The sequence below is a fragment of the Diceros bicornis genome, chromosome X (assembly GCF_020826845.1).
Source record: "Diceros bicornis minor isolate mBicDic1 chromosome X, mDicBic1.mat.cur, whole genome shotgun sequence".
In the NCBI taxonomy this organism is placed as follows: Eukaryota; Metazoa; Chordata; class Mammalia; order Perissodactyla; family Rhinocerotidae; genus Diceros; species Diceros bicornis.
Genome location: NC_080781.1, coordinates 125,165,292 through 125,189,823, shown reverse-complemented (window position 1 = coordinate 125,189,823; position 24,532 = coordinate 125,165,292). Strand labels below are relative to the sequence as shown.

The 24,532-nt window shown below is 38.8% G+C and overlaps 1 long non-coding RNA gene across 2 annotated transcripts in view; it reads right to left on the bottom strand.

The window, feature by feature from the left end:
* Positions 1 to 11,950: 11,950 nt before the first annotated feature.
* LOC131401486 (uncharacterized) overlaps positions 11,951 to 24,532 on the bottom strand; it is an 84,009-nt gene continuing 71,427 nt past the window's right edge. The window contains exons 7-8 of one of the 2 annotated variants that reach the window (XR_009217692.1): positions 15,531 to 15,617; positions 11,951 to 12,443 (exon numbers count right to left, since the gene is read on the bottom strand). This is a non-coding gene — a long non-coding RNA (uncharacterized LOC131401486). Of the gene's footprint in view, positions 12,444 to 15,138; positions 15,618 to 24,532 lie in introns of those variants that run through there. The other variant, XR_009217691.1, reaches the window with a different exon arrangement.

Here is a 24,532-nt window from a genome sequence, read left to right as displayed (position 1 = left end):
TACGATAAAGTTTAATTTATAAATTAGGCACAGTAAGAGATTAACAACAATAACTAATAATAAAATAGAACAATTATAACAATATAAGGCAATGAAAGTTACTGTAGATCTTAGCAACCTCAGCCTACGATTTTTTTCTTTCCTTAAGTTGAGAATTTTCACCTTTTCACCTAAAGGAAGCACTTTACGCCGTCTCTTTGGCATGTCCGAATTGCCAGCATCGCTCCTCTTGAGCTTTGGGACAATTATTAGGTAAAATAAGGGTGACTTGAACATAGCACTGCGATACCGCGACAGTCGACCTGATAACTGAGGCGGCTACTGACTACTGGACAGGTAGCATACACAGTGTGGATCCTCTGGACAAAGGGATGATTCACATCCTGGGCGAGATGGAGTGTGATGGCTAGAGATTTCATCATGCTACGCATAAAGGCACACAATTTAAAATTTATAAATTGTTTATTTCTGGAATTTTCCATTTAATATTTTTGGACCGTGATTGACCATGAGTAACTGAAACCACAAATAAGGGGGGAACACTGTATGCACACTTTTGGACCCAGCATAGGTGTGCATACAAAGAAACAAGGACAGGGGGCCGGCCCTGTGGCTTAGCGGTTAAGTGCGCGCGCTCTGCTACTGGCGGCCCAGGGTTGGGATCCCAGGCGCGCACCGACGCGCGGCTTCTCCGGCCACGCTGAGGCCGTGTCCCACATACAGCAACTAGAAGGATGTGCAACTATGACATACAACTATCTACTGGGGCTTTGGGGAGAAAAAGGAGGAGGACTGGCAATGAATGTTGGCTCAGGGCCCATATTCCTCAGCAAAAATAGGAGGATTGCCATGGATATTAGCTCGGGGCTGATCTTCCTCACAAAAAAACAAAAAACAAGGACAAAGATGTTTTCTGCTGCTTTAGTTTTAGTTGCAAAAAGTCTAAACGTTCATCAGTTCTTAAATAACCATACATCTGTATCATGCAGTGGTTAAAAGAATTGAAGTAGGTCTGTATGCACTACTATGGAAAAGTCTCCAAGGCATATTGTTCAGTGAGAGAAAAAAAGTTGCTAAACAATTTTTATGGTATGATCTCAATAACGGAAACAAACAAATTTGGAAGTGCATTTATATGCAAATCCACAGGGAATGGATTGTAAAGATTCACATCAAACTGATGACAATGTCTACTTCAGGAAGGAGGGTGGAATAAGGTGGTAGAATGTGAAAGGAGTCCTTGAATGTTCGCTTTCTGTACTTGTGAATGACTTGAATCATTCCCAATGGGAATGTATTCATATATTACTTGTGTAATTTTTTAAACATAATAAATTTTCAAATATTAAATAAAACTAGGTAATGAGAAGGCAAAGGGCAGGGGACTGCTCTTTCTGATTATAAGCTTTTGAATAATATTTTTTTTTTGTGTGTGTGTGTGAGGAAGATCAGCCCTGAGCTAACATCCATGCCAATCTTCCTCTTTTTGCTGAGGAAGACTGGCCCAGAGCTAACATCTATTGCCAATCCTGCTCCTTTTTTTTTTTCCCGCAAAGCCCCAGTAGATAGTTGTATGTTATAGTTGCACATCCTTCTAGTTGCTGTATGTGGGATGCCACCACAACATGGCCGGACAAGCTGTGCGTCGGTGCGCGCCCAGGATCTGAGCCCAGGCCGCCACGAGCAGAGCACGTGCACTTAACTGCTAAGCCACGGAGCCAGCCCAATATTTGATTTTTAAAACTATGCATGTTTTAATTTGATGAAAAAAAAGTAAATGTAAAAGTTTAAAAAATGCATTTAAAATATACTTTTATTCAAGGCCTCATAGCAATAAGTGGCAGAGTTGGCCTTCAAACCAAGGTTTGTTAATAGCTTCTAGAGAAAGAAAGAAAAAAGAAAAAGGTTTAATTTAGTAATGCATTATGATTAAGTACTACTTTAGCTTTTACCTATATTAAGAGAAAGATGATTATGGTTCCATAATAATTTATATAATAGTATATAAGTAGTAATCTATTTTAAAAGTTTTAAATAAAGCTTTTATCTACATAAACATTTCAAATGTTTTCTTCCTTAATCCTCTAAATTTGGCCCTAAAAATGGCGCAGTTAGGGTTAGCTTGGTGTCTTCTTGCCTTGGTTAATTTTCAAGAATGATTCTTTTGCATGATTTGTTAGCAGCTGTCTACTTTAAACATACTGTCTGCTAATTTATATCTCACTTTGAGTCCATCAGATTTAGATCAGAAAGAGGATAGCTATCTGTTTTGGTTTTGAGTTTGTGTATTTTTTTATGTGTGAGGACATTCTTGTTTCTACATATCTTTATTTACAGATCAGCATGTGTTCTTGGAAGTCTCTGAATATGAGACCACATGGTTTTGATTTTCTGTTTTTATCAAAATATGGATTTTTTTGTTTTTTAGTTTCTGTACTGTGGACAAATAGTTACTGACAAATTACCATCTTTGTTTTTATAATGCATGAAGCAAGTTTATTCCTAAAATTTAAGAAATTAAAATATAACAAGAAGAAAGAACTTGATAAATCTTACTTTAAAAGATAGTATCTTTGTTATCATTTTATTTATTTATATTTTTGTGAGGAAGACTAGCCCTGAGCTAACATCTGATGCCAATCCTCCCCTTCTTTTTCCTGAGGAAGAATGGCCCTGAGCTAACATCTGTGCCCATCTTCCTCTACTTTATATGGGACGCCGCCACAGCGTGGCTTACCAAGTGGTGCGTTGGTGTGCACCTGGGATCCGAACCTGCGAACCCGGGGCCGCCGCAGCAGGGCGTGTGCACTTAACTGCTTGCGCCACCGGGCCAGCCCCTGTTATCATTTTAAAGCCCTTACACTAGAGCACACAATGCAAAGGAAGTTAGAACTTAATGTTAAGAAAATTGTGCACTCGTCAGCCAGGAAACTACAGCGTGATAGTCACTGGAGCTGACTGTCTAAGAATTTAGAGCTTTTTTTTTTTAATGAGGAAGATTGGCCCTGAGCTAACATCTGTGCCCATCTTCCTCTACTTTATATGGAAGGCCGCCACAGCATGGCATGACAAGTGGGGCATCAGTGCGTGCCCGGGATCAGAACCCGCGAACCCCGGGCCACCGAAGCGGAGCATGCACACTTAACTGCTTGAGCCACTGGGCCAGCCCCAAGAATTTTGAGCTTAAAACAAAAACAATGTCTAACATTTAGTGTGCATACATGATGTGCCAATTTCTTTTAAGTGGATTTTCTCATTGACTCTTACAACAACCCTCTGAAGTAGGTACTACTAGAATCCCCATTTTATATAAGACAAAGCTGAGGCTCAAAAGGTTAAAAGATCCACCCAAAATCACGCATCTAAGAAGTAGAGCCAGGATTTGATCCTAGAGCCTAACCTCACAACCACAGTTTTATCCTAATTTAGACTCAGATACCAGAGAATCCAGATGGCAATCTATGGTGAAATATGTGTACTATGAGCCTTCATGGTACCCGTTACATCACTGCCATCACTTATAAGCAAGAGAAATGACAAGAAATTAATATTCAATGCCTTCACACACGCCCCCAATTAAAGGCCGAGGAAATTCTGTTGAAGCTGTTGCAGACAGGTGTTTGGGAACCATAATCTGAAATTTATCTTTGGATGTCAATATTTGGCATTGCTTTTACTGGAATGTTTGCTTGCGTTAAGACATCAGCCTGTATTGAAGAATTAAAAAGAGAAAATTTGCATTTCATTAGTACCAAGAAAGTATTCTCTTTACAAGTATCCAAAGAATAATTCTCAGAGATCCCCGTATCTAAAAAGCTGGCCTTCTCTTTGGAGAAAGGAATTTGCTTGCATCATATGAGATAATTTGATTAATTTGTTTGATTAGGTTTTCCTCCTTTCCTTTGCCCTCTGGGAAGTTGAGCATCAAACCACCATCTCACCTCTAGCAATTCCTTAGGACATTCCCATGTGATGATCTTATGCCTGGTCATATTATTTTCTATTCACTGAACATCTTTGTCTTACTCTATTCAGGCTGCTGTAACAAAAATACCACATAGTAGGTGGCTTAAATAGCGAACATTTATTTCTCACAGTTCTGGAAGCTGGAAGTCTAAGATCAAGTCACCACCAGATTCAGTGTCTGGTGAGGGTCCACTTTCTGGTTGATTAACAGTCATCTGTTCCCTGTGTCCGCACATGGTGAAAGGGGTGAGGGAGCTCTCTGGGGTCTGTTTCATAAGGGCACTAATCCCATCATGAGGGCTCCACCCTCAAGACCTAATCACCTCCCAAAGGCCCCACCTCCTAATAACATCACATTGGCGTTTAAGTTTAAAAATATGAATTTGAGGAGGGGGGGCACATTCAGTCTATAGCAATCTTCAATATTTATTTTTATCCCTTTGCAGTGTGTTAGTTAAGACTCCTTTGATTAAAAGTAGCAGAAACCCTTCTCACCACAAAAGGGAAATGGTAATTATGTGATGTGACGAAGATGTCAGCTGACTATGGTGGTAATCATTTTGCAGTATATAAGTGTATCAAATCAACAGGTTGTACACCTTAAATTTACACAAGGTTATATGTCAATTATATCCGAATAAAGCTGGAAAAAATAGATAATGTGTGCTAAGCAACCTGGTACATAGTTTGTTGTCAATAAACATAGCTCCAGCCCTTACCTGAGATCTACAGGTACTGGCATCTACAAATGGTTCCTGTCTTTTGGTCACTATGGTGACCCTGGGCACGCTCATAAAAAAAGTAGCAGAGGGGGCCGGCCCAGTGGCGCAAGTGGTTAAGTGCGCGCGCTCTGCTGCGGTGGCCCGGGGTTCACCAGTTCAGATCCCGGGCGCGCACCGATGCACTGCTTGGCAAGACATGCTGTGGTGGCATCCCATATAAAGTGGAGGAAGATGGCACGGATGTTAGCCCAGGGCCAGTCTTCCTCAGCAAAAAAAAAAAAAAAAAAGAGGAAGATTGGCAGACGTTAGCACAGGGCTGATCTCCTCACAAAAAAACAAAAAAAAAAGTAGCAGAAATCCAAACAACCATAAGTCATGCCATATACACACGCACACAATCACGTGAGCCTGCACACACATCTACACTTCTAACTGGGATATACAAAGCATGTTAGCTTCATTTCAGATGGGCCTCTGATGGTGAAGTATAAGATATAGTCCAGTAGTTTTCAACCACGGGCAACTTGGTCCCAGACGTTTTGCAATGTGTGAGGATGAGGGGATGCTACTAGTACCTATTGGGTAGAAGCCAGGGATGCTGCTAGACACCACAAAATGCACAAGACAGCCCCCACCACACAGAATTATCCAGCCCCAAATGTCAATATTGCCATGATTGGGAAACTCTGGATATAGCCACACTGATTAGTGATTGAGCTAGAGTCGATAAGGAGGAATTTAGGATGAAATGGTCCAGGGACTGCGAAGCTAGGATGGTGATAGGTCTAGGATTATTATAAAGGACGAGCTTAGAAGTGGCATTCTGATTGGAAGTGAAAATTTAGAGCTCAGTTTGCTTAATGCTTTTGTTAGACTGATTAAGATTAATTGTGCATACCAAAGAGTGAGACAGAACCCTAAAAGCTCCACCAAATCCCACCCTTTCCTAACACTCCTGAACCACGAAGTTCAAATAGACATCAACTTGGATTTTTAATTCCTAGGGGATTATTGGGGAAAGGGAGGAGGAGAGCAAGCAAGCCCCAGACAGGAATTATGAAGACTTGAGTTCTCGTCTCACGCTCCTTCCTTTGTATGACTTTGGGCAAGTCACTTTCCCTCATTAGGTTTCAGTTGCCTCCTTTGTAAACTGAGGAAACTTGGTTGCATCATTTCTAAGGCTCTATCCAGCTCTAACAGTTATGAGTCTGTGATTTCGTTAACTGGGAGTAGAACAGAATAAATCCTAGGAACATTTTTTTGGTGATTTATTTGGACATGTAATACCTGAACAGGATCAGTCTTGAAAATAATTATCCTACAAGGTTGATGAAAATACACTACCCTTGCTTAACCCCAGCAGATACAGGGGATTCCACCGCTGAGAATTTTATATGGGAAAAAAAAACAAGTTGGGTTAGTTTTTCTTCCTGCAACAGACTCACATAGGACGAAGCCTTTGGTGATTGTAATATATAGTAATTTCAGAACTTTTTGAGGTGTCACACATTTATCCATTGTTTACAATGAAAAATATAATTCAATTAATAGATCAAGAGGGTTTTTTCCCAAATTGTTTAACCATGTTTAATATGTTTAGAGAAAGGACTATAAAAAAAGGAAAGGCTTATAAGAAGAGAGCTCTTCCAGTACTAGGGTTAGCCATGGTTTCAATCTTTGGACCAGGGCTTTATATAGAATGTGAAATATTTAGCAGAAAGATCCTATGAGAAAGTTGAAGTGTTCAGTACTCAATCCTAGGAGAGCAGAGAGGAGACCATGTGTCTTTTGTCACTTGCGCCTAAAATTCTATTCAAACTCAAACATTTAATAAGGGCTTAGGGAAAACTTGGGACTGGTATTAGGTGTACAGAAGCAAGTCGCTGCATATGGCTGTACAGGTGGTTCAGTGCACAAGGGCAGTTAGCAGAGAGAGAAAGTGGAGGCTGAAATCCGTAGTCCTTCCTCCATTCACCAAGCCATGCACCTGTGTCTGTGAGGAGGGGCCCTTTTCCAATTCAAACAAAGGCACCATAGGCCATGAGTGATAGAGATCCCTTCAGCAAAAACTGATTGTAATGTAGTGTGGTAGTCTTATTCTAAACCACAATAGTGTAAATTTGTGAAATTGCCCAATCAACAAACTTGATGTAGGTAAAAGAAGCAGATAGTAGAGTAGGCTTAACCTGAAAGCTCTCTTGGTGCAAAAATAATAACAAAAAATTGTTTCTGAATACGAGAAAGTCAAACGACAAGCTAAGGATATCTAGAGGAAGATTTCGAGAAAAGGAAGCAAATAACTTGGCAAAGTCCTGCTTCAGCCCTTGAGGTAATAATTATGTTTACAGAAAGGCGCCCACATTGTGTGGCCCAGGAGGTTATCAATTTGGATATCATACATTCTGTTTTGGGGAGAGAGGAATGATACATAAACAAACCGATCCTCCGGGCTTGTTCTAAAAGGCCACTTTTGGGCTTGTCATCAGGTCAGTATATTCTCAAGCTAACTTCTCACATCTGCTACACAAAGAGAATTCAGATTTACAACAATGAGCGTAAGAAAAGGATATGTCTTCTAAATCACCAAAGAGAAATCACTTTTATTTTAGGCCTGGTTTAGATTTTCTTATTCCCATTGTCTCTCAAGTCCATGACAGTTGATAATCCAGGAGTGAAATATATGCCAACTCAGCATTAACAAGAGAACAAGTGCCCAGGACCATTCTGCAGAATGTATAGCACGTATTACTGAAGGTCAGAATACTGTCTATGATAACCTTATGTTTAGAAGGTTTTTCAAATGAAATGATTCTAACTACTGATTTTTTTCCATTTAAAAAAAATTATAGGAATTCTTCAGTGAGTAGCTTAGTAATTTAAGAAAAAATGTGTTAAATGAAAGGTATAGTGAAATATTGAAATAACCTTTTCTGACTTAATTTGAATGAAAAGTCTGATTACTTTTCAGCCATTACACAGCAGATCCATATTCTCCTCCATGTTTATATCCTTCTAAACAAGCAGAAAATTCAGATCACACAGTCAGCTAGCTCTCTATTTGCATTCTTGATTGGCATGATGAGGGCTGCATCGCAGTTTGTGAATATCGTCTATTACATGAGACCAAAGAGGAGTCTACCCAAACCTGCAGGATATGGTAGGCAATCCAAGAGCATAAAGGAGAGGAATTGCAAGTCCTTTGAGAACAGAATCATTATGAGCTTAACAAGCATTATTCTTGGGTATATCTATTTTAGTGGTGTTAGTATAATATTCATTGTCGCACTATAAGCTGTTGTGATAGCTTGAGATTTAACAAGATGATAAATATTTTAGCGTGACATCTGAATAATCGCAAGAATTTGTTATGGTGCTCTGTATTCAATAGTCCATCTCCTATGAATGGACAAAGGAGGCGTATATTTTTGAGCTGAGCAAAGAATAGAAAGAAAAAATCAACATAATTAAATGCAAAGAGGGTCAATGAAATTCTAGAATGTCAGAGCTGAAGAGAACCTTAAATATCAGCTAGTCTATTGTTTCTGCAAATATTTTACCCAAATGCTCCCATGGCAAAGAAAAGGTATTATATAGCCCCCAGCAGCCTGGGAGTATAGTCCTCAGAGGCCAGTAGCATTTTGAAACATTTTGTGAAATGCCCTGTTTTATCCTAAAATTTGCTTTACTTCTGATTCTCAATTTCCTTATCTGGAAAATGGTGATTATAATTGTTTTTACCCCGTGAGCTGGATTTTAAGACTAAATTGAGACATGTATGAAAACACTGAGCATAGTACCTGCCACAGAGTAAGTGCTCAATTGAGTCAATATTTTTATTTATACTAAAGAAAAAACTAATTGTGTTTGTCACTTGTGAATAATAAGCAGGATGGAGGTGGGACATGGAGATTGATTAAAGATACTGGCAAGAGAAGATAGTGATGGATCCAGGATCTGGGACCTTACTCATACAAGACCCATACAAGGTTTCAGCGAGAAGTGACCTTGGACTTCAGTTATCAAGCTACTTAAACTTGGGCACATATACCCCTAGCAATGCACTGGGAATGACTTGAAACCATAGCATAAACATGGAGCACCTTCTGGACCAGCAATTTTATTAGATATTGAGAGAGAGGAGTGGTTACCAAAATAAACACATATGTTATAAAGTAAAATATAGATTTTTATATGAATCTTTAGTGTAAAGTATGAGCTTTCAAAGAAATGTCTCATCCCTTCCTCTGGGGGTTGAGTTGGAGGGATACTTCGTTGGAAAACAGGAAATGCACTGAATACCATTCATAAACCCATTATTTGTCACACTAGTTTTTGTAGGCTCATTCAGAGGAAGCCCCTCAACTGTAAGCTCCCTGTAGCATGAATATTTCTTATCTCAAGTTTTATTCTCAGTTCTTAGTTCAGTGTCTGGAACACAGTGGAATGGCTGAATAATGGATGGCTGTACGGTTGAGAAGGATGAAAGAATGGAGTGATGCATTTTGTTATTACTTGCTTGTATCTAGAGTCTCCGTAACCGTGCTAAATTGATTCACATTAACAGTCAACTAAATAGGGAAGCTCTAGTCTGGACCTGAGGCCATAGTCAACCTGGGCATTGGGGGCTAGAGAAAAAAAGGATGAGTATCCATGCCCAAATCCCACCCTCTCCCATCCCTACAGTGTGCTCTCCAAAGCAGAAAAGGCAAGTTCTTAAGATGTCAGGCCACTAGACTCTTCCTAATGTTAGAGCCACCACATGGCAGAGAAAGGAGAGCACTGTCTCTCCCTGGATCATAGGCAATGCTTTCCCAGGAGTTCAGCTAGCCTGGGCATCAGCAGGATTTGTCCAACCCCACAGGAAATATGCTTAGATTGCCAAAACAAGAGGCAAGAAGGGCAGGGGTGTGTGTGTGTGTTTGTGTGTGCATATGAGCACAAGTATGTGAGAGTGTCTATGTATACATGTTTTACTAGGATTCTTCATTAAGACCATTTAAAGTCTATCTTTCCTCCGTTTTGGTAGCCATGTGACCTTATACAAGCTGCCTAACTTTCTCTGAGCCTCAGTTTCCTCATTGGTAAACATAAGATTATAATACCTGTCCTACATATTATATTGGCTTTCCAGTGTTGTTTTGAGAATGAAAATCAAAATTAGATAACGTATGTAAAGCAATATAAAACTGTAAAAAGCTATACAAGTGCTAGAGGAAGCATTCATCATGCATACATACTAGGCAGTAGCAGAATTAACAGCAACAAAGTATACTGGCAGACCATTTTCCCCTAATTTGTGATTATTGTTTTAATGAATAGACCCAGCAAAAACATTTATCAAAATCGAAAAGGAACAGTCGAGGAGGAAAATGTCATTCTTGTCTACTTATTCATATAGCTTGGACTGTAGTCTCAAGCATCAAAGATTCCTTGAGGGTGGGGAAGCTAATCTCCTTTTTGTACTTGTATCTGTACCACCCCCACTGGGGGCCAGAAGACAGTGACAAGACTGCCACTCTATAGGAGGCAAGAGCCCAAGCATGGTTCTCACTACAGACTGACATCCAGCAGCTTGTTAATTACATATTTCCATTAAGGGGATGAATCCCATTGTCTTTCTGGATGACAATCTCCCTTTCAATGCATAGATGTCTTATTTTGTTCTGCACTCCTTAGCAACCCAGTGACTGTGTTCTGACACTTACACTTCCTAACTAGTCTTGAACAATCATGGATCTTGCTACACTTGAGTTTTTTCCCCTTAAGTTTTAACATAAAAAAGTTTAAAAAAGAATTACATTAACCAGAAACATAGAGAAACAACATACCTTTTCCATGGCAGCTAACTTTTTAAAGCCTGATCACATCAGAATAGGATTGTCATTTGTCTTTGGAGCACAAATCAAAGAACAATCGTGCAAACACACCCAGAGTTGACTTCTACAGGCTTTCTTTGGCAAGGAGACTGCATTGCCAGATGGACTCCTCCAGAAGGACCTGTTTACACACCTCACAGAGTTCTTTTCTACTTAGAAAAATATATGAGATGGCAGTCACAAAGACCACAATCCAGGGAAAAACTGAAGAGGATGGAGATTTGAGAAAATGAAAGTTCCCTAATTTTCTTCAGAGTCAATAACTCCAAAACCATGCCTGATTGTCTAAAACATTTTAGTGGAGTACAGCACATACAAATATCTTCCCCACAATTCCCTTGATAAGTTTTACAACTCCAGAAGAGGACATGACAAAACACCACAGGCATGAGATTGAATTTGAAAGAACAGGTACATGCCTAAAAGGAAAATGTTTATTCTGGGGAAAGCTAGAGAAGAGGTAGCGATGAGGCCAAGATTAAGGAAAAAAGAATGGTGACCATGTGAGGGGACAGCCATAAAGTCAAACAGGAATGAATACTTGAAAGTTGGAACCGTGTTTGTAAATTGGTTTATAAAATGGATAGGGAGCTGGTGAATAAGATGGAACACAGGAGTAGTATAATTGTGAAACATTATAAGTCCCTGATTTAAAGCAAAGAAGTTGTAGGCCAGGTGTTACTAATTTCCCCCAGATATCACTTCAGCAAGGTCGTTAATCTTTAACATTTCATTGATTTTACTCTATATCCACCAAGTACTCTTTGAAGTGCATACCATTGCCCGGGTACATGTCTAAATAATGCTGTGGACTGTATCGCTCTGTTCACTTGCATATACAGAATGTTCCTGTATCACAGCGTGCACATAATCCTGAAAAGAATGAGAGAAAATGCAGAATGACTGTTACTTTTCTATTGTTGCAGACTTAGTGGCTGAAAACAGCACCCGTGTATTATCTCACAGTTTTCATAGGTCAGGGGTCTGGGCATGGTTTAGCTGGGTTGTTTATTCAGGGTCTCACCAGGGTAACATCAAGGTGTCGGCTGAGGCTGTGATCTCATTTCAGGCTTGAGGTCCTCTTCCAAGCTCACTGGTTATTGAATAATTCAGTTCCTTGTGGTTGTAGAACTGAAGCCTTCTGCTCCTAGAGGCTGCCTGCTATTCCCTGCCATGTGACCTTCTTCACGACATGACAGTTTGCTTCCTCAAAGCCAGCAGGAAAGCAATTCTCTTGCTTCAAACTTCTCCCTCCAAGGAATGCCTGGACATTCTTTAAAGGGCTTGTCTGATTAGGTCAGGCCCACCCAGGATATTCTCCCTTTTGATTAATTCAAAGTAAAATGATTTTAGAACTTAATTACATATGAAAAATTCTTTCACCTTTGCCATAGAACATAACGTGATCACAGGAGTGAAAACACATCATATTCACAAGCCCCGCCCACACTCAAGAGGAGGAGATTACACAGGGCATGTATACCAGGGGACAGGAATCTTGGGGGCTGTCTTAGAATTCTGCCTACCACAGCTAATTAAATGGGAAATTTCCTTTCCGCCTACATTTTCTTTGCCCACACTGAATGATCCATAAAGACATTTTTTTACAAAGTGTATAATGAGAACTGAGATCTTTCTAACATTTCTCTGTGAGTTTTATCTTAATGAAGCTTTAAAACCATTCCCAGGACTGTTTTGGTCCCACACAACTCTCTCTGTAGAAACTCAAGCTCTCAGACCTTACGTCTCCAAATTAGTAAAGGGCAATTTTGCAAACGCACCCGGAGTTGACTTCTATAGGCTTCCTTTGAGAAGCAGATTGCATTTGGCCAGGTGGAATTCTCCAGAAGAACTTGCTTTCACACCTCAGAGTTTTTTTCTACATAGAAAAATATAAAAGAGGGCAGTCATGGAAACCACAACCTAGGGAGAAACGGTGGAGGGTGGAGATTTGAGAAAATGGAGGAGAGTAGTGATACTCACACGGTAAGGAGTAGCGGACCTAACTGGGGAATGGCCAGTGTAAGTGGCTAGTGAGGCCAAAGATGGCACAAGTAGAAACATGGTAGGCAAGGAGGTTCAAGGGTTCACTATCTAGGGCTCAAGAATCTCAACGAAAAAGTCCATCTCAAGGGGCTGTTTTCAACAGGTGGGCAGCAGGCAAGACAGCCAGCTCTCATCTCTTCCAGGGAGATTTAAATCATCCGATATTCATTTTGCGTGTTATATACTGATGCCCCTTTACTTTCTGTCTCATTGGATGTTGGTATTAAGCCCAATAAAGCTATTTCCTTCCCATCCTCCTGACACACTCACACATACATGTAAACAGTGGAGATCGTGGAGCAGCAGCCTGTATAGTGGTTAAGCAGAGCACGTCTAGATTCAAAGTAGATCTGAATGTAGATTCCAGCTTACTAGCCGAGTGATCTCAGTTAAGATATTTTACCTCTCTGTATCTCAGTTTCTCTAACTATAAAACAGAAATAAATAAGCTAATCTTCCAGGGTTGATAGGAGGCGTAAATGAGATACCATAGAAAGCTTCTATTATGCCACTTGTCACATATCACATGGAAGCTGTTCCTATTTATAAGTAGTATTACTCTTTTCGTTCTTGTTATTATATGAAAATACCTTTTAGGTAAAGCTCGGAGAGAGCTCAGAACTTGAGAAGAGCAATTACCCGTGTTTGGAATAACCTGGGGCAGAGGGCAGATGATAGAAAAGACCGGTTGACATAAAATGAGGACCCTTTGTCTTCTTTAGTGCTTAAATAGTGTATGGCCAGCATCCCGACTCCCTGTAGCAGAAAATCGTCTCTGTTGAATGACAGAGTGCCTGGGTACTTAGGGTGTTAGTATCACTGATTGAAGGGTTTGTTCTTATCATCATAAATGTCAAGATCCTGGTGATATTTTTTAACTCCACAAACATCTTTTACCTGCCTTTTGGCAAGTGGGACTAGAAAACAGAATGAAAAGAAAAGAGCAGAAATACTTTGGATTTTTTTCTTCAGTCATTTCTAATCCTAATAATTTTCTTTGCTGTAGTTGCAGTTTTGTTTGGTCTCTTTAATTTATTTCCCCCACTGAAATACATAATGAAATGCTCCAAGTCTTCATGGTGAGCTCTGTGGCCAGGGAGCTGATAGCTCACTTGAGGTCATGGGTGTTTTTGTCTAACTTACATGGCAGATATTGCAGAGACTTCTAAAATTTGATAGAGACATCAATTAACAGTCATAGTCAGATGACTATGGAACTGGAGGAAGAAATGAAACCTGCATTTGCTTTTGCCTGTTCTCATGGCCACCTTGATTCCTTCATGTACACTGATCCCAAAACAACTCTCTGAGATCACTGTAGTAGACAAAATAATTTTAAAGAACATCAAGGAATATTCTTGTACCACTGTCCTTTGTATAAGGGAAGGGGCAAGAAGGACTGGGAAGAGATAGACCCTCCCTTTCTATAGAATCAAAAGGAATATTTTCCCTAAGGAATAAAATGAACTCTAGCTCCCCAGTAAGTGACAGAATTCCTTTGCTTAATTTAATAAGTGGGTAATATTCATCCTATCTTCTCCTATGAATACCTCTGTGATGTAGGATTTCATCACAAAAACCACTGTTCCTTGTGGCCTCTCAGGTACCTTATAACTTGAAATTTCATGACTTCACTTCCCCTCACGCTAGATTAAAATAAGTTCACCGTTGTCCCCAAAGCCAAGCCGCTTCTTGACTAGATGACATTACAAGTCTTTCCTCATCACTTCAAGTGAAAAAGTATCTTTATTTTTAACTTCAAGGAGAGACCACAATATAACACCCAGCCAGAGTGGGCCTTTTATCACACAGCACTATGTTTAAGCCTCTTGAAAATCAGTGTGGGCTCCTTGAGGAGCAGTCAGAAATCTAGGTAATCTATAGCATACCCTCCACTTTTCTAGCCAAGAGAGGGGAAGCAGAGCGGAGGATGAGGAAACTCTGTCCAAAAGAGTCAAGAACATCATATTATTTAGTCCGATTCTACTTACTGTGCAATTGGACAAAATGAGGCCCAGAGAAGAGAAGTGACATGGTTAAGGTCATGCAGCAAGTTAATGGAAGAGTGATAACCATCAAGGATTAATAACAACAACAATAGCTAACATTTATTGAGCATTTACTATGACTTAAGTACTGCCTTGGGAGCTTGTCATCTACTTTCTGATGGTTTCTTCTTAAAAGTATATCAAACAGTAAGTTGGTTTATGTATACCAAAAATCAACATAAGTTACTATTTTCGAAGTATGGAAGTTGTGATGTTTTTAACTTCAAGGTTGAGAAAGAGTACAATATTTCCAAACTATCTAGTTGTCCAATGAGACCTTGACATAATATTTTAAGACTAGTTGTTGTTATAGCAGTACTGCATGCCCTTGAGAAAAGGAGAGAGGGGGAAGAAAGAGCAAGATTAAAATACGACAGTTTTCCCCCCTCCTCTCTCCACCTCTTCTCAACAATTGTCCCACTCCTTAGAGATAATCACTTTTAAGAGTTTCTCATGTATCCTTCAAGAAAGAAACTCGATATATACAGGTATATAGATACATGTATGTTCTTTTATACAAATAAATTACACCCTACTCCTAAGACTTTGTACTTAATATTTATTAGACATTTCTTCATAACAACAAATAGATTATTCATTTTAATGGCTAAGTATTCCATTACATGGATGCACCATAATTTATTTCAACAGCCCCTTTTTGATGCGCATTTAGGCTATTTCCAGTTTGTTAGTTTTTTGCTATTATAAATGATGTAATGAATATGTATATGTGCATGTGTATGTATATCTCAAACATGCAATTATCTTTAAGGAAAATTACTAGAAGTGGATTTTTTGAGTCAAAGAGTGCCCATCATTTTAATTTTCACTGATCCTGCTAGATTATCCTGTAAAGAGACTGCCCAGCTTACCTTCTTAGCAACAGTGTGTGAGCGTGTCCATTTTCCTACACCACGATTAGTACTGGCTCTTCATCCAACTTCTTAATATTTGACAATCTGATGAGGAAAATAAATAGCATCTCAGTATTGTTTTAATTTGAATGTCCTTAATTATAAATGAGATTGAGCATATTTTCTATCTTTATTATCAATTCATATTTTTTCTATGACTGTTCACATGCTTTACCTAGTGTTTTCTATTGTTATTTCACTTTTTCACATCAATTTTTAAGAACTCTTTATATATTTACAAAGTTAACCCTCTATTGTATGCATTGAAGATATTTTTCCCACTTATTGAATTTTTAAAAACATTGTTCACGGTATTTTTTTTTCATGCAGAAATTTCATATTTTTATATAGTCAAAGTTATTAAATCTACAATTTCTGGAGATGTATCTATATTTCTATATATCTACCTATCTAGCTATCTAAATTTACCCATCAAGTTAGCCTTTAGAGAATATGGAATAAATTGGCTTCTAAAGATACTGAATGGGATCTTTTTTTTTAATTTTTATTTATTTATTTTTTGTCTGTGTGAGGAAGATTAGCCCTGAGCTAACATCTGTTGCCAATCCTCCTCTTTTTGCTGAGGAAGATTGACTCTGGGCTAACATCCGTGCCCATCTTCCTCCACTTTACATGTGGGACACCTGCCATGGCATGGCTTGATAAGCAGTGCCTAAGTCCACGCCCGGGATCCGAACCTGTGAACCCCAGGCCACCAAAGCGGAGCACACAAACTTAAACACTATGCCACTGGGCTGGCCCTGAATGGAATCTTTATTTTGAAAGTGAGGGGTTTCTTTGTGGGGAAAAACATGAAAAACTCACAAGAGATCTTACAATCAGGAAAATGATCCTGACTTTAGTGCTGTAACTCTTTGTATTTGAACATCATTAAATTACAGTCCAGTATTTAGTGGTGTATACTTTAGAAGAGAGAAACTAAATGTCTCTTATGCCATATATCTAGGCACGATGGACAATATTAAGCACTTCTATATATGTTATAAACTAATGTCCTGTGAGAGAGGTACAATTACGATCATTTTTAAGATGGAGATATTGAGGCACAGAGAAGTTAAATATTTGCCTAAGGTTACACAGCTACTAAGTAGCAGAGCTGGGACACAAAGTTTTTTAGACAAAAAACAAAGGAGTTTTTCTGACTCCAGGTCTAGTGGTCTTTCAAGCAGACCATGGTCAACAAATATTTGAGTCTATTGCGTTAAAAAAGCTGCACTGCACAGAGATACAGAAATAAATCAAACAAGTCCCTGTCCTTCATAAGCTTATAGTCTAATAGGAAAAACATACATGTAAACAAAAAATTATAAACACAAGCAGAACAGTAGAAGAAAAATGGATTTTGACTTTGGGGATTGAGAAAAAGCTTCACGGAAAAGAAATCATTGAAACTAAGTATTGGAGAACGTGTAGAGAGAAAACCAGCAGAGGATAGAAGAAAAAGACATTTTAGGCAAAAAGAATACAGCAGGAGCAAAGGCTCAGAGGTGATACGTAACCAGACCAAAGGCTGCACTGTAAGGTGAGCTTGGGCTGGTAAGCTGGATCTTGGATACAATGTAAAGAACTTTGAATTTTTTTTTTGTTTGTTTCTTAGGAAATATGAAATAAACTCATCTAATTTTTAATTTGTAATGACATATAATGATTTTTTTGGTAATCAAGAGTCTATTAACCTGTGTGTTAAGAAAATAGTTTGCAAATATATAAACTGCCTTTACACAAATGATAGAAACAACTATGGAGAAACACCACCCTCCATGTCTACAGGAATTTGAACTTCCAAGTGACTTTCACAAATTTTCGTCCCTTTCAGAAAATAATGGCTAATACATAAAGTACTCATTCTATGCTAGGGATTGTTTTAAACATTTTGCACATTTTATTAACTCATTCAATTCAGTATTAATTCATTCCAATCTCAAAACAACCCTTGAAAGCAGGACTATTATCTCCACTTTACAGATCAGAAAACTGAGGCGTGGAGAGTTTAAATAATTTGCCAAAGTCAAACTCAGGTTTCGACATTAGGTAGTCTGGCTCTTAGCCACTGTTAACCAGAGTCTGCTCTTAACCACTGTTTTATACTGTCTACTTATGAACCATTGCAGGGAGGTGCCTCCCACATGGCTGACATATGGGTCAGCCAATCTCTGCTTACATGCTGCCACTGGTCAGGCCATTCTGTTATAGCAGAGTGGAGGTCTTCACAGAGTCTTGAGATATATTGCACCCGAGCCAGCCTCCCTATAACTTTGAACCAGCACATTCCATCACCCCTAACCCCACTGTGGTAGCCAGAATGGTCCACCAAAGATGTCGATGCTCTAAATCCTGGAACATGTGAATATGTTACGTTACATGGCAAAAGGCAAAAGGGACTTTGCAGATGAAAGTAAGGTTAAAGACCTTAAAATTAGGGAGATTAGCCTGGATTAACCAGGCCAGGTCAATCTAATCACATGAGGTTTAAAAAGCAGAGAACTTTCTCCAACTGGAGGCAAGAGAGATGCAGCAGCAGAAGTTGGAAAGACTCAAAGCTTGAGAGGAACTCAACCAGCTGTTACTGAAGGGAGGCCACGAGGAAAGCATGAGAAAGAATGAAGGCAACATTTAGGACCAAAGACTGGCCCCAGTTGACAGCCAGCAAACAAACTGAGTCCTCAGCCCTACAACCACAAGGAACTGAATTCAGCCAACACTTTAGTGAACATGGAAGCAGATTCTTCCCGAGAATCTCCAGTAAGGAGCACAGCCTTGCTAGCATCTTGATTTTTGGCCTTCAAAGACCCCGATCTGAGAACCCAGTCAAGCGTACCCAGACTTCTGACCTACAGAACTGTGAGATAATAAATAGGTGTTGTTTTAAGCTGCAATATTTATGGTAATTTATCATGGCAGCAATAGAAAACTAATACAGTCTCCTCTTCCCAATTTCTTCACATATTCCTGACACCAGAGTTTCCATCCTCTCACCATCAGTCTACCTCATTGGATCATACTCCAATTTTTCTATGACTCTTTGGAAAATACAATGCCTATTGTCACCACCTGAGCCCACTGAGTAATTTTAGTATCACTTAAGAGTAGGATAAAGCAGACATTGCGCACCTACTGACGAGATGCAATGGGAAGTACACTACAGGACCCATGAAATAGTCTTGCCAGAAATGTCTATAAACTGCATCTGATCAAACCTTTAGAGCTAGTTCCAAGTGAATAGGAAATCTGGGGGATAGAGGAACAAGCAAATGGCACCACAAGAAAGCAACCAGAAAATCCAGAATATAAGAAAGGACAACTGACTTTTTTTAAGAAGACAATGGGAGTAATTGAGGGGAAACTCCTCGAGTTTAAAAGACATTTGAGAGACATTACAAACAAATGTAGGGGACCTTGGTTACATGCCACTTCTAACAAACCAATTGTCTTTAAGGCAACATGGGAAATTTGCATAAGGACTGCACATGAAATGATAATAAGAAATCATTGTTTATCTGGTAGGTGTGATAATGCCATTGTGGTTATATAAGAAAATGCCCATGTTTTTTAGAGATGCATACTGAAGTATTTAGGGGTGAAATGACAGGAGGTTTGGAATTTGCCTTAAAATACCCCAGCAAGACAGCTAAAGGAGGCTAGCTGAAGCAAGTAGCAAAAAGTTAACAATGGTTGAATTCGAGAGAGGAGTATTGTGGCTGTTCATGATATTATTCTCTCCACTTTTGTGTATGTTTGAAAGTTTTCATAATATGAGTGTTCTTTAAAATGTAATACCCATAACTAAGCATGACACATGAGTTCAGCTTGTCTCTGAAGAGTTAGTGGGGCCATCACCACCCCTGACCTGGACATTGCATCTCTATTAACATGTCCTACATGCTTCTTAGGTTTTTGACAGCTGCCTTACAGTACTAACACAACCAAAACAGTGTTTTCCCGTTAATACCAATAGGTTCAGTCTTCCCCAAATCTGTACTTTTGCAATCTTCTGAACTTAAAGGAAAACTTTACATTTATTTTGTTTAAATATAATTTCATCCAATTGTTTCAACCTGTCAAAATTTCTATAATGCTTTTTAGATTTATTGCATATATAAATTTGCTAGGCATAGTTTTTATTACATTTTGCCAATTATTGATACATATTTGAATAGAATATGGTCAAAGACAACGCCCTAAAATATCTTTCTCCAATAATGACCATTCTCTAGAGAAAAGTAACAATATCTTACATTTAAATTTAGAGGTTATAGATTTATAGATTACAACATGCTTTCACATACATAATCAAATGTAAACCTCACATCTAGCCTTTGAGTTGTTCCATTTTTATAGATGAATGAACCAAGGCTCAAAGAAATTAAGGACGAACAACATTTCTTAATGTGATTGGACAACATATAGAAGTTAACAAAAAAGATGTGTAAAAAGCATAGAGGGGCGGGCCCCGTGGCTTAGCGGTTGAGTGGGCGCGCTCCGATGCTGGCGGCCAGGGTTCAGATCGCCGGCGCGCACCGACGCACCGCTTCTCCGGCCATGCTGAGGCCGCGTCACACGTACAGCAACTAGAAGGATGTGCAACTATGACATACAACTATCTACTGGGGCTTTGGGGGAAATAAATAAATAAATAAATAAGTAAAAAATGTAAAAACAGAAAAAAAAAACAATTAAAAAGCATAGAGGTGTCTATATGTATGAAAGAGAGATTACCTGAGGTGTAGTTAAGCAATTAAAGATGAGAAGATAGACAGATGTAGAGATTCAGACTCTTCAGCTGGAAGAAAGGAGCTGGTGGGTAAGAGCTAGATCAGTTCTCTGTGCTAGCCAGCAGGGGGCACAGAACATTCACAAATCTATTTCCTCATCTGTAAAATGGGGTTAAGATCCAAACTTGCAAGTTTCTTGATGGGACTAGATGAGATCATGTATGTAAACCATGTCGCATCAGTGCTAGGCCTGTGGTAGGCACTCAGTAAGTGTTACTTCCCTCTCCGCATCCCCCAATACCTTGACACTTCTAGTGCACCAGAATCAGACTTCCTTTTTCTAAACCTCTTAACTACTACACTATAATATTAAAATCCTCCACTTAGAGGTTCCCTATTGTTAGGTTTGTAACAAGCAGGGGAGGGGGTAAAATAATCCTTGGACCTTGTGCTTTCTACCACAAACCTTCTTCCTCTTATGTTTCTCCCCATTTTTCTCTCATGGCTATTTTTCCCTTGTCTCCATTTAGCCCCTTTCCTGCTGGTTTGTAGTGTTTGAAGACCATCAGAGCATATTCTTCAAGTGTCCTTTAATATTGATCTCTCTCTCTCTTTTTTTTTTTTGGTGAGGAAGATTAGCCCTGAGCTAACATCTGTTGCCAATCCTCCTCTTTTTGCTGAGAAAGATTGGCCCTGGGCTAAAATCCGTGCCCCTCTTCCTCTACTTTACATGTGGGACGCCTGCCACAGCATGGCTTGATAAGCGGTGCATTGGTCCATGCCTGGGATCCAAACCTGTGGACCCTGGGCTGCCTAAGTGGAGTGCACAATCAACCACTATGCCACCAGGCCAGCCCTTGATCTCTTTTTATTTCATGTTTACAGTGATTAAAGCTTTTTTTTCTGTTCATTTCCTCAGTTGATTCTCATAATAATTTGATTCACTGAGGTGAAATAGGCAGACCAGTGGTCTGATCCACTGTTGAACAGATAAGGAAACTGAGGCTCAAAGAGGTACACGACTTACCCAAAGTCACATAGCAAGTAAGTGGTAGAACTGAAACAAGAACCAAGGTTGTCTGACTCTATATCTTCCTGTACTGGAAATATGACGCCAAGTCATCAACTGTGCATCAAAAGCCACGCATCAAAAGCCAAAAGGGCACCACTGAAAGCTACAACACACAATCATTTTTTTCCTAGATAATGTTCATCACTTTCCATGAGGAAAATCTACACAATGTACTGGTGTCCTACACAAAAGCAAAACTAACACATTCCTATAGGAAAGCCACAAACATTTGAGATGCAAAATGCAACTATTCTACTCAATAGACGGATAATCATTTTGGAGAAAGCTATTTCCAGCATCATTATAAATGTTTCTAAAATTTTTTCTGTGCTTACAAAAAATGGTGCTCTGAATAATCTTTTTTCTCCCTTTGTACCATGTTGCATTCTGCAGATATTTTTCTTTAACCCTGTTTCTAAAAGGACCTTTCAGAAGTTAATGTCTGGAGTAAGATTTGCTTTCAAGATGTGAATAAAGTAGGACAGTCTTAGGTCCTTTAGGTCAGTTGATCAAGTATAAAGTCCAATATCTTCTGACATAAAAATTTGCTCAGCATATCCTTTCATATTAATGGGAAAAATAAGAATGTGGCTACATGAACCAATATTTAATCTTTTCTGATTTTATTTTATTTTATTATAATGATTAATCTCTTATTGGAATAAAGTAACTTTGAGGTCATTGAAAGTGGCTATAATATTCTCAAACAAAATATTTTTACTAATATTCTACCTAGTTAAAAAAAATTGTGAATAGCATTGAGTTTTCTTTGAAAGAATGGAATAAGTATTAAAGGATCAACAGTATTTGTGCAAATATTCCATTCAATGGCTGTGGCAATGGGTACTTTGATAAAGTCCTCTCCATGGAACAGAATAGAGTAAAAAAATGGACCTGTATATGCATGAAAATTTTGGTACATGGTGAAGGTAGTACTTAAAATCAGTGGGGGAAAATGGGCTTTTCAGGAAATTGTGTAAGGACAGTTGGATATTCATTTGAGAAAATAAAATAGTTAGATCCCTATCTCATACCATATGCAAAAGTAAATTTCAGATGGCTTAAAGAACTCAATATAAATGTAAAAATATTTAATATTGTATGAAGATATAGGATGATATTTTCATATTCTTAAGGTGGGAAAGACCTTCTAAAGCAAAACCAAAATTCCTAAGTCATAAAATACAAAATAAGCAAAGCTGATTACATAAAACTTTAAAAGTTTCGTACATAAAAAGACACAATAAGTAAAGTTAAAAGGCAAGTGACAGATCATCAAAAACATTTGCAACATATGTAACAAATAATTGATATCTGGAGTATATAAAGAGTTCCAATGAATCAATAAGGAACAAAAAAATAAATAAGTGATATGAACAAGGAATTCACAGAAAGGGAAACCCAAATGGCCAATAAACATATGAAAAGTTGTCAAAATTCACGAATAATCAGAACATTTTAAAATAAAATAATGAGAGACTAACTTTTATATTTATCAAATTGGGAGCAATTAAAAATTTATAATATCCATTTTGGACAAAGTTGTAGGGAAAGGGCATCTATACGCTATTGGTTGTAATGTAAATTGATTCAGCCACTTTGGAGGGAAATCTGGCAATATTTTAGACATGCATACCCCATGACCCAACAATTCCACTTCCACATAGTTACGCTAGGGAAATATTGATACGTATGTGCCAAGGAGGATGGCCCAGGATGTTCACTGAGACATTGTTAACAAGAGGAAACACTGGAAACAACCTATATATCCATTAGTATATAAATGGTTAAATAAACTGTGGCACATCCGTACAATGGAATACTATACAGCAGTTTAAACGGAACAGGTAAGTTTTTTTAATAAAAAGAAGAAGAGGGGCTGGCCCCGTGGCGTAGTGGCTGGGTTTGGTGTGCTCCGCTTCAGTGGCCCAGGTTCATGGATTCGGATCCCAGGCATGGACCTACACCACTCATCAGCAGCCATGCTGTGGTGGCAACCCACATACAAAATGGAGGAAGATTGGCACAGATGTTAGCTCAGGGTGTATCTTCCTCAAGCAAAAAGAGGAAGTTTGGCAATGGATGTTAGCTCAGGGTGAATCTTCCTCAACAAGAACAAGAGAAGAAGAATGTAGATCTATATGTGGCAATAATGAAGGATATCCAAGATATATTGTTAGACTAAAAAGCTATTTAATGAAGAACATACAGAAAACAGTTGCTTTTATATTTAAAAAATCATTATATATGTGTATATGTACATATGATTTTGTAAATGCAGAGAAAAATGTCTGAAAGGAGATGCAAGAAACTGTAATTGTGATTACTTCTGGAGAATGGGGTTGAGGCAAAGTCGGAAGGTGACATTGGTATTATTAGAAGCTTTTTATGATGAGAATGTTTTCATTTGGTGGTTCTATAATTTTTTAAGTGGTGAGAGCACTCACTGCAAATGATGCTACAACGTCCTAAGGAGGTCTGCCCACTTCCTTCCCCAGTTGAGAATAACTGAACTAAAAGGGGAAGGAAGCGAAAGCCTCTAGGGATACTTGAAGCCTAGAATCCATGCTTCATAATGAAGCACAATGGCAAGAAGCCCTGCATGGTAATTTCAATCTCTCCCTACCCCTGCCCTAGAATATCTTCTTTAGCCTACTCCTTTAGATTAGGACATTGATTCAAGTAGACCCTAGTATAAAATACAAATGTGTCACCTACTAGAGAGTAAGCTCCATGGGGGCAGAGACCACGTCTGTCTTAGTCACCTTGGTGTCCCTGATTTAGCACATTCCTTGGTACCTGGATGTGTTTGCTAAAAAATAGCTCTAACCTAACAGTATCTGTGTCCCTTTCATTTATTGCCACAAACAATTTTGTTCTAGGTTTAGCACATTTATTCAACAGATATTTATAAGGTCCTTCCTACGTGCCTGGCACTGTACGTTAAATATTTTATATGCAAATGATGAATGAATAAATGAAAAAAATCTTATCAGCATCCATTAACACAATAGCATCTAAGTGTGTTCATTTATAAGCTTAGCTAGCTGACTGACAGGAAAGGAACAGACAACTAGGGCCATAGCACAGTACACAAAGACTGAGGGAAAGGAGACCTGAGTGACCCACTCTGGGAGGCCACAAGAGGAGAGGCA